General features: G+C 42.5%; 1 long non-coding RNA gene across 1 annotated transcript in view; it reads right to left on the minus strand.

Annotated features, from left to right (window-relative positions):
* Positions 1-661: 661 nt before the first annotated feature.
* Positions 662-12,752, minus strand: part of LOC134935199 (uncharacterized) — a 154,762-nt gene continuing 142,671 nt past the window's right edge. The window contains exon 3 of the long non-coding RNA XR_010179978.1: positions 662-900. This is a non-coding gene — a long non-coding RNA (uncharacterized LOC134935199). The remainder of the gene's footprint in view (positions 901-12,752) is intronic.

Consider the following 12,752-nt stretch of genomic DNA (forward strand, 5'->3'; position numbering starts at 1 on the left):
TGGTACTGCTGCATAAGTACAGTCCAGAGTTGCAGCCATATAAGTTCAGGGGTACTGCTGTATAATTCCAGTGGTACTGCCGTATAAGTCTAGTCCAGTGGTGCAGCCATATAAGTCCAGGGGTACTGCCGTATAAGTTATGGGGTACTGCCATATAAGTTCTGGAGTACTGCCATATACGTCCAGTGGTACTGACATATAAGTTCAGTGGTACTGCCGTATAAGTCTAGGAGTACTGCCGTATAAGTCTAATGGTTCTGCTGTATAAGTCCAGTCCAGTGATGCAGCCATATAAGTGTCGAAGTCAAAAATATTACATAAAAAGAGCATACAAACTACACACATTATGAGTCACTATACTAGCAAATACGCGCAGCGAGCACAGCAATATATATGGTAACACACACATTTACACGGACATGTCACAGAGATGGATTCAACACTTATTTTATACAGCACATAATTATAATAATATCAAGCGCCAGACATCATGATGATTTAAAATTATATAATGACGTAATGTCATGTATGTGTATTTTTTGAACGAAGCCAGATACACCTGTCATATTTGGTATTAAAGCAAGCAGATTAATATGTAGATTCATTTGATACTTGTTATTAAGTTGTAGGACATTGCAACAAATAGTTATGATTAAATGTATGAAAGGTAAAATCACTTTTATTAGAACAATAGATATTCCAAACAGGTAGTGGACAGGAAGCTCAGGCCAGTCCCTCAGACGTCCCCAAGGCTGAACCTCTTCAGCACACGAACAAACCAGTGACTCATCATGAATGAGAAAGTCCCCTCCCCAAAAACTAGATAACACATTGCTGATCACACAGGAGTCAGTTGCTGTTTTGTCTCAGAGGATGATGGAGTTGCTTCTACATCAGTTCCTGCATGATTTTACAGAGAGAGAGAGAGAGAGAGAGAGAGAGAGAGAGAGAGAGAGAGAGAGTGATATGGAGAGACAAATTTATATAACTTAAGGATAATGGTATTGTATGCTGGCCTGTAACTGTAACTGTGTGTTTTAACTGCTTACTGTGTGAGTTGTAACCATGTAACTATAGGTATACTGTACATTGTAATATATTGAATCCATATCCTTTTAATAACAAATATATACATCAATGTGCTTTGGAACTCAGATAATGTGTGGGTGTATTGTTTCTCTTATGGGATGCAGTGTTTTGCGATGTACAGCACACATTCATGGCAAATGGTAATAAGATGTGCAGGCGTCTACAATATATATTAGAGCGGGCATTTTAAATATTTGTAAGGAAACAATTTGGCATTCACAGATGGGGGCTGGTCCGTGATATCATGGTCTTAATGATGCACTGTACATTATAAACGCGACACTGTGGTCGATCAGCTTGTGGTGGACGCATCGTAAAGCTGAGAAAATCATATCCGTGTGTATTGTTGTGATATCAGTAAGCCAATTATATGAAATTTCAAGGGACAATGCGTTTCTCATAATATTTAAAATGCTAAAATTTATTTTTATTGTTGCAAAACAAAGTTCAAATAAGTCATATTGTGTTTGATTCAGATTGGATTGTTTATCTGTTAAGTAGGTTTAAAAGTACATTTAAAAGTTGCTGCATAGCCTTGATATAGTTTTTTTTTAACTCAGGCCTAAAATAACTTCTGGTGCTTGTTTAATGTGTGATTTCTTTGTGACAAAGGAAGCCGCATTGTCTGTCCTCCATTTTGGACTAACCACATGGCCTGTCCACCATTTTGTGTAAACCTCATGGATGTGGAAGGGGGAGGAGCAGTGGCCATTTTAGGAAGGTAATTTTCTAAATAGCTGATTTTCAGTCTGCTCAGAACAATCAGTTTCCTTGGTCACATCAAGCACCATTTATGAGTTACCAATGCATTTATTTAACCCATGCCATAGTCAATTACAAATAGTTTCAATTGGGCCTAGTGAGAGTAAATGGTGAGATAAATGCTTGGCTTGGTGTAAGAAATTGCACACGAAAAAAGAAAGAAAAATACTTTTTTTTCCCCTTCTTCTTTCCCAGGATTTAGTTAACTCTCTGTTTGCTATAAGATAGGCAATGAAATGCTAATTAACTGGTTCAACCACTTTTACAGGCAGGCAAAAGCACATAGCTTTGATATGCAAATAAGAGGTAAGGTGTCTCATAGGAGACCAGTGAATGGTACATATATATATATATATATATATATATATAATATTATTATAATTATGTGTATATTTATATCAGTGTATGTTCTGCAAGATAGTTATCCAATCTGAATCATATCATTTAAATTATAGATTATTGCAGTCATTATAGATCTGTGTGAAATAGGATACATTTGTTGCTATATAGGTACATTTGAAATAACAGTATTTTAAGGAAGTAAGTGTAAAGACACAAACGCAGGTCTGCATAAAAGTTTATACAGAACAAGTTGTGTCTAGTGGGCAATAGTAATTAGTATTGTTCACATTTATAGAGCTGTGTGATTTGTTTTATTGCGGATGCAGGGTTTTGTACACGTGTCTCGGACAAAGTACAGGACTGCGCACTCAGCGTAAGAGACACGCACGGTCGCGTGTTTACGCAAAGTGCGTAAGAGTGCCAGCGCTAAGTACAAATTACACAATCGTGTCGTTTAGTTCAAAGGTGGGACAGTAGCCAGGCTACAATAGCACAAAACTACCCGGTTTCTAAAGCAGATTAGTATAAAACATTTGTTTAAACTGTATTGCCTCTGGGGGTAAAGCTGCCAATCTGAATGAATTAAAATTTTCTGTACAGAAAACAAAGTGTATTTGAGTGAGCGAACGTAAGAGTGAGTGGATTCGAACCCCGGAATTCGGGATCCCGTCGTGTGGTACACCAAGTAAGTGGAGGCTTGGTGGCGTGAGGCAGCTGACTCACGTTAGTATAGGATTTGGAATACGTAAGTCGTGAGGAGACTTACACAGGAGCATGGTAGGGAATTGTGAATTATGAACTGTGTGACCCATGTAGTTTTTTGATATGCTCCGGCTGAGGTTTCGCAGCTTGTGATTCGATTCCAGTGGTCGTACGGTGAATAGGTAACAAGTACCTATACGCTGTGCTATTGGACTGTGCGTTTGTGGGTGCGATATATAGCGCAACTTGATACCCCTTTTACGAGCTTTTGCGTAAAATCGCAGTATCATTAGCGCTGTATACAGCATACGCAAGCGTGATTTGTGTATAAAAAGTGCATAGGGAGTTTTCGCTGGTCTCTCTCAGGAAAATCTCCAACGACAGATACTTTACTGTCAAGGGTAAGTTATTCCTAAAAACTTCCAGTAAATATAGGTCAATTAGGGGCCCTAGGTTGGGTACATCGCCTTCGCTATCGACAGTGTATGGTAGTACTGGCCAACGTGGGTGAGAGTGGGTGAAAGCGCTCGGAGAACTTTCACCGTCACCTTATATTGAGTATTTTGGTGTTTGTGGGAAAAGGCCAACAATTATGGGAGCCAGTTGCTCAACGAAAGGACGTTTAGCAAGGGTTCAGGCTGAAGAGCCGCGGCCCAAGGGGTCAGCGAGGTTTAAAAAAAAAAAAAGGAAAAAGTATTATGTGTGGGAAATATGGTCCACACACTGAAGACTTTTTGTCTGAATGGGTACGTATGACTGACAACGATAGGGTACCAATCCCTAAGGTGGGCAGCTTTGAACCAGAGGTACTGCAGAACTTAAGGATAAGGATATGTCTGATAAAATCAAGAAAACAAAGGGTCAGACATACAAAATGTTTAAATCTGTGGCAGCAAGAGGGGTTGGTGAGTTTGATCCTAAGGTATTGCAGGTGGTATGTCTAACCAAAGTCATATAAGACAAGAATGGAAATATAAGAACTGTTTGAACTTGTAGCAACAATAAACAAGTAGGAAAAAAAAAAAAGAATGCAAGTACACCGCCTTATGTAGATGTGGAAGCAGTTACACCCAGCATACAAACTATAGAAAATAATAAAAATATGAAAAATATGACTGTAACCTATATATGTACTAATGAATATTGAAGTTTTATTTAGGAGGAGAAGGTGACCTGATTGTTTTCAGCCATTTCTCATGTACCCAGAAGAGTATCCAACCGGTAAAAGAAGAGCAGTAGCCTGTGGCGGAAGTGGCTGATACCAGTGGAACAGGTAAGTATGGTATCATTCGTGTACATATATAGTAAAACAAAAAAAACAAAAAAATCAAGAAAGTAACATCAGAAATGGAGAAAAACCTGTCCGCACATTAGTATTTGCCAGTAGGAAAGCGGACAGAGACAAGGTAACACCCGGGTATTTCTTTCAGTTAGCATATAAGAAGTATTCATTCCTAGTAATGCCCCTAGTCAAGATGAGCTCGCAAATGTTTGTTGGACCATGTACAGACCCTTAATACGGGATGAGAAGGATTGAATGAATAATTTGCATGACCTAGAAGCTTGTTAAACTTTTTTTTGTTTTTGTCTCTTGCAGTAATATAAAACTCTCCATCTGGATAAGATCACTGGTAAACACTAATTCGGCAAATGGGAGGTGGCTGTCTCTGTGCAAATGGACGGGCTCAATAAGGCATTGAGTGTCAGGGTGCAGACTTCATTGCAAAATTGGAAAGGGGTCACAGTAGCTAATCTTAGTGTGCTATTGAACATCACAAGAATAGTGCTAGGCGCAGAGAACAACAGGTGGAGAGGTTGAGGACGGTAAGTATACTGGCACATACAGGAAAGACCCATCAGTCCAAACCCCAGATCCCTAATGGTCAATAATATGTTACACTTGTAGGAAGGAAGGGGATTTTGCCAGAGATTGTAGGAGTAGTAGGACACATAGGCTATATAGATCCCCTAGACAGAAAACACAAGCCACATTATTAAACATATAGACGGGACCAAGGGACATATAGTAAGGAATCATAAGCCATATAGAAAACGCAGATTTGGCTAATGGGAAGAACAAAATAAATGCAACATTACCCTTTGACAAAACTTGCTGGGGTTAAGATGGGGCCTCTAAACTTTTGCTTCTTTTTCCTAGCAGAAATGGCCCCTGATTAACTTAATTTTGTTAGATATGATATACATATACTGTGCTCCCGCTCAGGAAGTACAAAGTATGTTAGACACCCACGAACACTAATGTCGCATTCTACTGTTCTAGATGCATGTCCATCACAGGTAGAGGAAATTATCTCACAGATACCAGGTTCCCTATGAACTTAGGATGGACAGGACACTGGATTGATGGCTGGGACAGTCCCAATAGCGATACGACAAACAGAAATTTTTGTAAGGGGAGTAGACCAAGTAGAGAATCACTTCCCCGTAGTGCCCAATCCAGTTGTCAAATTTTTATAAAATCTTCTTCACCTCTACAAACTCATCTGTCACCAACCTCTATTCTGTTTCTCTACAGTTTCCTCTTCATCTTTTGCGTTCACACAGGGTGGTACAATACATGGACCCAATTACAGTTCAAACTCCACATGCCTAGGTCCTTCAGAGTTCTGCCCAAACCCAGTATATCTCAACAGCACGATAACACCAGTATTACTGCAGTGTGCCTTGTCATGCACAAAGGGTGGAGAATGGGAATACTGGTGAAGGGAAATTTTGTATAGACACTGATATGCCTGTTGGTGAATGGCAAACCTGACATTTTCTTTTTCATTTTCTTCTTCTTTCTCTCCTCTAGAGATGTTTTTTTCTTTTTTTTTTTGAGTTATGCTCATGGTACTCTACATTGCAAACACACGATAGTAAATTAAAATGAAAAAATTTGTGTTCCCTACAGGAAAAGGCAGTCTGGAGGACAAAGGGGTATGGCCAGGAGTCCTCAGGACTGGATAGGTGGACACGGTAAGCCAGTAGCCCCCAGAGCATACCTTCCAAGTCTAGCTGAGATGGCACACGGTCTGACTCATCTAGGCAAAGGGGGTATGTGCAGGCTGATGAGAGCCTACTGGTGTGCGCCAGGATTCTATTCTCATGCAGGTAAGAGAGCAATGACCTGTCTTGCTTGCTTGAGGAAGAATATTGGTAAAGCAATACCAACAGAGCCATCCCATATCCTTCCTGCAGACGGATCTTTTCAGGAAATACAAATCGACATACAGTTAACACCCTTTAGGAATTATTGTTATGTATTGGTGTGCACTGATGTTTTCTCAAACTGGGTAGAGGCATTTCCTGCCTCCACGGATGCTGCTGTGTTTACTGTAAAGAAAAATTGTGCAGAAATTTGTGTGTAGATAATGGTACCCCAAGAAGTAGGAGCAAAGCTTGAAATTGTACTGTTGTGATCATAGATACTGCCACTAGTATTATGTAGCATCGGAACCACTCCCAGATCTTCACTCAACAAATCACCCTCTTCAAAATTTGTTTTTGTTTTTGTTTTGGTATTTGTGTCTTTTTTTGGGTTGTTTTTGGAAGATAACCTCATGTCATGATTGATCCGCACAATGATCAGAAATACACCAATGAGGTGACAGTACAGTACCTTATTGAGATGAGCCAGCATTTGAGAACTTGACAAAAGAACTTGAAACTGTTGATTGCTGGTATGCCAAATACTGTCTTAATTGTGAACCAAGAGACTGTGTGATTGTTCTTACGCTCAGGTTGCCTAATAGACAGGTGGGAAGGACCATACCAAGTTTTGTTGACAGTACTATCCCAGTGAAAGTAGCCGAGAGAGAGACTTGAGTCCACGATTCCCATTGCGGAAAGTCGGTAGTCCGGAAGGAACTCGTGAATGGAGTGAGATCGCAAAAGTATCACCAGAGACTCTGTTCCGTGAAGACTGAGAGGCGGCACTGTGGAACACTACCTGAGCATACTAAAGGATTGCAGAAAGACCAGTCAATGTAATTGATTTGTTATGAACAAGAGTTGTTTTGTTCTATTTCTCTTTTCTCTCTTTCCCGCTGACAAACATCTTTTCCAGGATATTCTATTTTTGCAAGGTTTTTTTTTATGAGGAGTCGAGTGTGGGACTGGAACTGGTTCTGGAGGAAGGAGTGATTTTCTTATAGGATCCCAGGATTAGCCAATCAGTTTGTTAAAGTCAGAGAAAAATCAAAGGTCTAGTAGTTATGGAGTTCAGAGGTAATCAGGAACAATCAAACAATGGCTATTCACACATTGCAGATAAAGAGCTCATTAATATATGTGGAAGAAAGGTTTATGAGTGGCTCTCCCCGAACTCCGAAGGTTTATGTTATTTAGGAAGTACACTACTTATAACCCTTGTTCAATTATTAAACAGACCTAGCATACGTTCCAGAAATGGAAACAATGTTCAGAAAATGATAGGAATATGTAGATCATGAAAATTTTATACGTCACTGTCACGATTTGTTTGTGTCTTCTTCATCTACCCAGCAGAACCTCAATCGAATCCAAACATCAGTGTACAAAGATGTAGGTACATGTATGTGTGAAATGTTTATTGCAAATCAGACATTATAGGCCAAAGCAACCGATTATTGTATGAAATATTTTTTTTCTTATGTTAATAATTGATGGCAGTTATTGTTTACTGCCAAAGGGTGGACTGTCAAAGTCAAAAATATTACATAAAAAGAACATACAAACGACACACATTATGAGTCGCTATACTTGTAAATACGCGTAGCGAGCACAGCAATATATATGGTAACACACGCATTTACACAGACATGCCACAGAGATGGATTCGACACTTATTTTATACAGCACATAATTATAATAATATCAAGCGCCAGACATCATGATGATTTAAAATTATATAATGAAGTAATGTCATGTATGTGTCAGAGGCGTCACTAGGGATGGTGTCACCCGGTATGGTAACTCATGGTGTCACCCCCCATGGTCCTGAAATGTCGCCATTTAGCCGAATACACATACACATATAACACACACATGTTCCACAGCGCTGTACAGAGAATATTTGGCCATTCACATCAGTCCCTGCCCCAGTGGAGCTTACACTCTATGGGGGTCATTCCAAGATGATCGCACGTAGCAACTTTTTGCTGCTTGTGCGATCAACTAGACGCCACCTATGGGGGAGTGTATTTTAGCATAGCAGGGCTGCAATCACTTGTACAGCCCTGCTATGCATTAAAAGTTTTAAGCAAAACAAGAGTAGTCCTATACCTACTTACCCTGTGCGACGGATCCAGCGATGCAGGTCCTGGATTTGATGTCAGACATCCGCCCTCAAAACGCCTGGACACGCCTGCGTTCGCTGGACCACTCCCAGAAAACGGTCAGTTGATGCCCCGACACACCTTCCTCCTGTCAATCTTCTTGCGGTCGCCACTGCAACCGCTTTCCTCGTTCCCGGCGTCATTGCCCGGCGCCGGCAACGCCGCGCATGCGCACTTCCGACCTTATCGCACCACTGCGAGGAAGTGCAGCGTGCGATCGGGTCGGAATGACCCCCTATATTCCCTACCACATATACATGAACACACATTCACACTAGGGTTTATTTTTTGTTGGAAGCCAATTAACCTACCAGTATATTTTTGGATTGTGGAAGGAAACAGGAGAACCTGATGAAAACCCATGCAAGCACAGGGAGAATATGCAAACTCCACACAGTTAGGGCCGTGGTGGGAATTGAACACACGACCTCTGTGCTGTTAGGCAGTAATGCTAACCACTACACCATCCGTGCTGCATCTTGTATCCATATTACAAAGAGGGCAACAAAGCCTGCAGTACTGCAAATACGTAAAAAGCCAGATCCACATTAAAAATGAAAAACACTGAAAAAGCCAAATCCACATAAAATACATTGCAAAAGATAGATCCACATTAATAAAAAAATACTTAAAAAGCCAGATCCACAAGAACAAAAAAACCTTGTAAAAGCCAGATACACTTAAAAAAAATGAACAGTTACAGTACTGTACTCACCACTGGCTGAAGACTTATTGTTATGCGGGTCCCTCACCGTGGAGATCACAGACGGGCAGGCTGCGGGAGACCAAGCAACAGGAACGCGAAGCTGCAATGCATTAGGCTATCGGGATGAGGATAACCAGGCAGAGCGGTGGGCGGCCAGGAGCCATTTTTAATGTGGCGCCTATTTGCGAACCAATAGGAGCTCGCAGTCCGGCAACGCTCCTGATTAGCTGTCGATCCACAAGCTTAGAATGGCTGGAGATCGGCGCCTCATTTGAAGGGTTATCACTCAGCGCTATTATCCATAGCTGCCCAGCCCTTGCCTGACCGGTTGTGTCTATGTTCCCTTCGTGATCAGGACTAGGAAGTGACAGCACGAGAGGGCAGAAGATAATTTCCGCCCTTACAGCACCTACAGTAAATGTTTTCTCTGTTCTCCATTAATTTGAGGTTATTTCATTTTATGTATGCACCATTGGACCCTCACGGCCTCGCTTCGCTCGCCACGCTTCAGGCTCGGTGTCTCGCTCCGCTTCGCTCGCCACGCTTCAGGCTCGGTGTCTCGCTCCGCTTCGCTCGCCACGCTTCAGGCTCGGTGTCTCGCTCGCCGCAGGTTACTATTCCAAATAGTTTGTGACATGGACCCAGGGGGTTATGGGAAAGGTCCTCTCCATGAAGGGTAACTAGACACTACCCTGCCTGACCGCATGCCCGGCCCCCTCCTCACCACGTTCCCAGCCACCTCCTCATAGTGTTCCCGGCCCAGGTCGCCAGGCACCAATACCTGGTCGCCATGACGTCTTGGCCCCCAGAATTTTTCATGCCATGCAATACACACTTATAAAATCTAATCTAATTTACCTTTTAATATTCAAATAAACATTTATTGAACTGCATTTAGTATATCAGATTATCAGTATTAATGTACAGCAGTCACATAGACTGCACAGGACTCAGGAGGTTACAGTTACATCAACTTACTTAGCTCCAGACGAACAGACAGGCCAGCCCTTCCCCTGCTGCTTTTTGAGGGTGCGAGCTGCGCCACAGGACACAGCTACACTCACTCTCAGTTTGTCCCGCAGAGTTCCCGCCCGCTCCTCCCAGCCTCCCAGCCTCCCAGCCTGAAGCCACAGCCGCTGCAGTGCAGAGAGAGAGAGAGACTCGCGAGATGATGATGTCATCATCTCGCGAGTCTGCTCTCCGTCCATAGCTCCGCAGCGGCGGCTACAAGACAGTGTGACCGAGACGCAATGCAGTGCCGGACGGACCCCAGTGACAACCCTGGCGGCGGTGGCGGCGCACCCGAAGCACGCTGTCCGCGGCGCAGGGGTATATGTTTGTCTAGTAGTTAAACATAGCGGGCGACAGGCGTGACTGTGGCCCGCTATAGGAGGAGGGGGTGCGGACGAGAGAGTGGCTCTATTTGGTGTCACCCCATTGAAAGGTGACACCAGGGTGCGGGCCGCACCCCCCGCACCCCCCAAGTGACGCCACTGGTATGTGTATTATTTGAACGAAGCCAGATACACCTGTCATATTTGGTATTAAAGCAAGCAGATTAATGTGTAGATTCATTTGATACTTGTTATTAAGTTGTAGGACATTGCAACAAATAGTTATGATTAAATGTACGAAAGGTAAAATCACTTATATTAGAACAATAGATATTCCAAACAGGTAGTGGACAGGAAGCTCAGGCCAGCCCCTCAGACGTCCCCGAAGCTGAACCTCTTCAGCACACGAAAAAACCAGTGACTCATCATGAATGAGAAAGTCCCCACCCCTAAAAACTAGATAACACATTGCTGATCACACAGAAGTCAGTTGCTGTTTTGTCTCAGAGGATGATGGAGTTGCTTCTTCACCAGTTCCTGCATGATTTTACAGAGAGAGAGAGAGTGATATGGAGAGACGAAGTTATATAACTTAAGGATAATGGTATTGTATGCTGGACTGTAACTGTATGTTTTAACTGCTTACTGTGTGAGTTGTAACCATGTAACTATAGGTATACTGTACATTGTAATATATTGAATCCATATCCTTTTAATAACAAATATATACATCAATGAGCTTTGGAACTCAGATAATGTGTGGGTGTATTGTTTTCTCTTATGGGATGCAGTGTTTTGTGATGTACAGCGCACATTCATGGCAAATGGTAATAAGATGTGCAGGCATCTACAATATATATTAGAGCGGGCATTTTAAATATTTGTAAGGAAACAATTTGGCATTCACATAAGTTGAGGGACACTGCCGTATAAGCTCAGGGGTACTGCCGTATAAGTCCAGGGTTACTGCCGTATAAGTCCAGTGGTATTGCCGTATAAGTTCATGGGTACTGCTGTATAAGTTCAGGGGTACTGCCTTATACGTCCAGTGGTACTGCCATATAAGTTCAGTGGTATTGCTATATAAGTACAGGGGTACTGCCGAATAAGTCTAGTGGTTCTGCCGTATGAGTCCAGTCCAGTGGTGCAGCCATATATGTTCAGGGGTACTGCCGTATAAGTCCAGTGTTCTGCCATATAAATCCAATGGTACTGCTGAATAAGTCCAGTCCAGTGGTGCAGCCATATAAGTTCAGGGGGACTTCCATATAAGTTCAAGGGTACTGCTGTATTAGTTCAAAGGTACTGCCGTATAAGTTCAGGGGTAAGCATAGAAACATAGAATTTGACGGCAGGTAATAACCACTTGGCCCATCTAGTCTGCCCCTTTATTTATCCTTTAGGTAATCTGAACCCTTTTTTGAACCTTAGTTCTTTGTAAGTATATTCATATGCCTATCCCAAGCATGTTTAAAATGCTCTACAGTCTTAGCCTCTACTACCTCTGATGGGCGGCTATTCCACTTATCCACTACCCTCTCTGTGAAGTACTGCCATATAAGTTCTGCCATATAAGTTCAAGGTTACTGCCATATAAGTCCAGTGCTACTGCTGTATAAGTCCAGTCTAGTGGTGCAGCCTTATAAGTTATGGGGTACTGCCGTATAAGTCCAGTTGTACTGACGTATAAGTCCAGTGGTACTACTGTATAAGTCCAGTGGTTGTGCCATATAAGTCCAGGGGTACTGCCATTTAAGTCCAGTAGTACTGCCGTATAAGTCCAGTCCAATGGTGCAGCCATATAAATTCTGGACTATTGCCGTAGAAGTTCAGGGGTGCTGCCGTAGAAGTTCAGAGTTACTGCCATATAAGTCCAGTGGTATTGCCGTATAACTTCCATGGTACTGCCGTATAAGTTCAGGGGTAATTCCATATAAGTCCAGTGGTTCTGCTGTATAAGTCCAGTTGTACTGCCTTATAAGTCCAGTCCAGTGATGCAGCCGTATAAGTTCAGGGGTACTGCCGTATAAGTTCAGGGGTACTGCCGTATAAATCCAGTCCAGTGGTGCAGCCGTATAAGTTAAGGGGTACTGCCGTATAATTCCAGTGGTACTGACGTATAAGTCCAGTCCTGTGTTGCAGCCATATAAGTTCAGGGGTACTGCCGTATAAGTCCAGTGGTATTGCAGTATAAGTTCAGGGGTCCTGCCATATGAGTTCAGGGGTATTGCCATATAAGTCCAGTGGTACTGCCGTATAAGTTCAGGGGTACTGCCGTTTAAGTTCAGGGGTACTGCCGCATAAGTGCAGTCCAGTGGTACTGCCTTATACGTCCAGTGGTACTGCCATATAAGTTCAGTGGAACTGCCGTAAAAGTCCAGGGATACTCCGCATAAGTCTAGTGGTTCTGCCGTATAAGTCCAGTCCAGTGTTGCAGCCATATAAGTTCAGGGGTACTGCCGTATAAGCTCAGGGGTACTGCCGTATAAGTCCAGTGGT

Source organism: Pseudophryne corroboree, chromosome 6 (assembly GCF_028390025.1).
Source record: "Pseudophryne corroboree isolate aPseCor3 chromosome 6, aPseCor3.hap2, whole genome shotgun sequence".
Lineage (NCBI taxonomy): Eukaryota > Metazoa > Chordata > Amphibia > Anura > Myobatrachidae > Pseudophryne > Pseudophryne corroboree.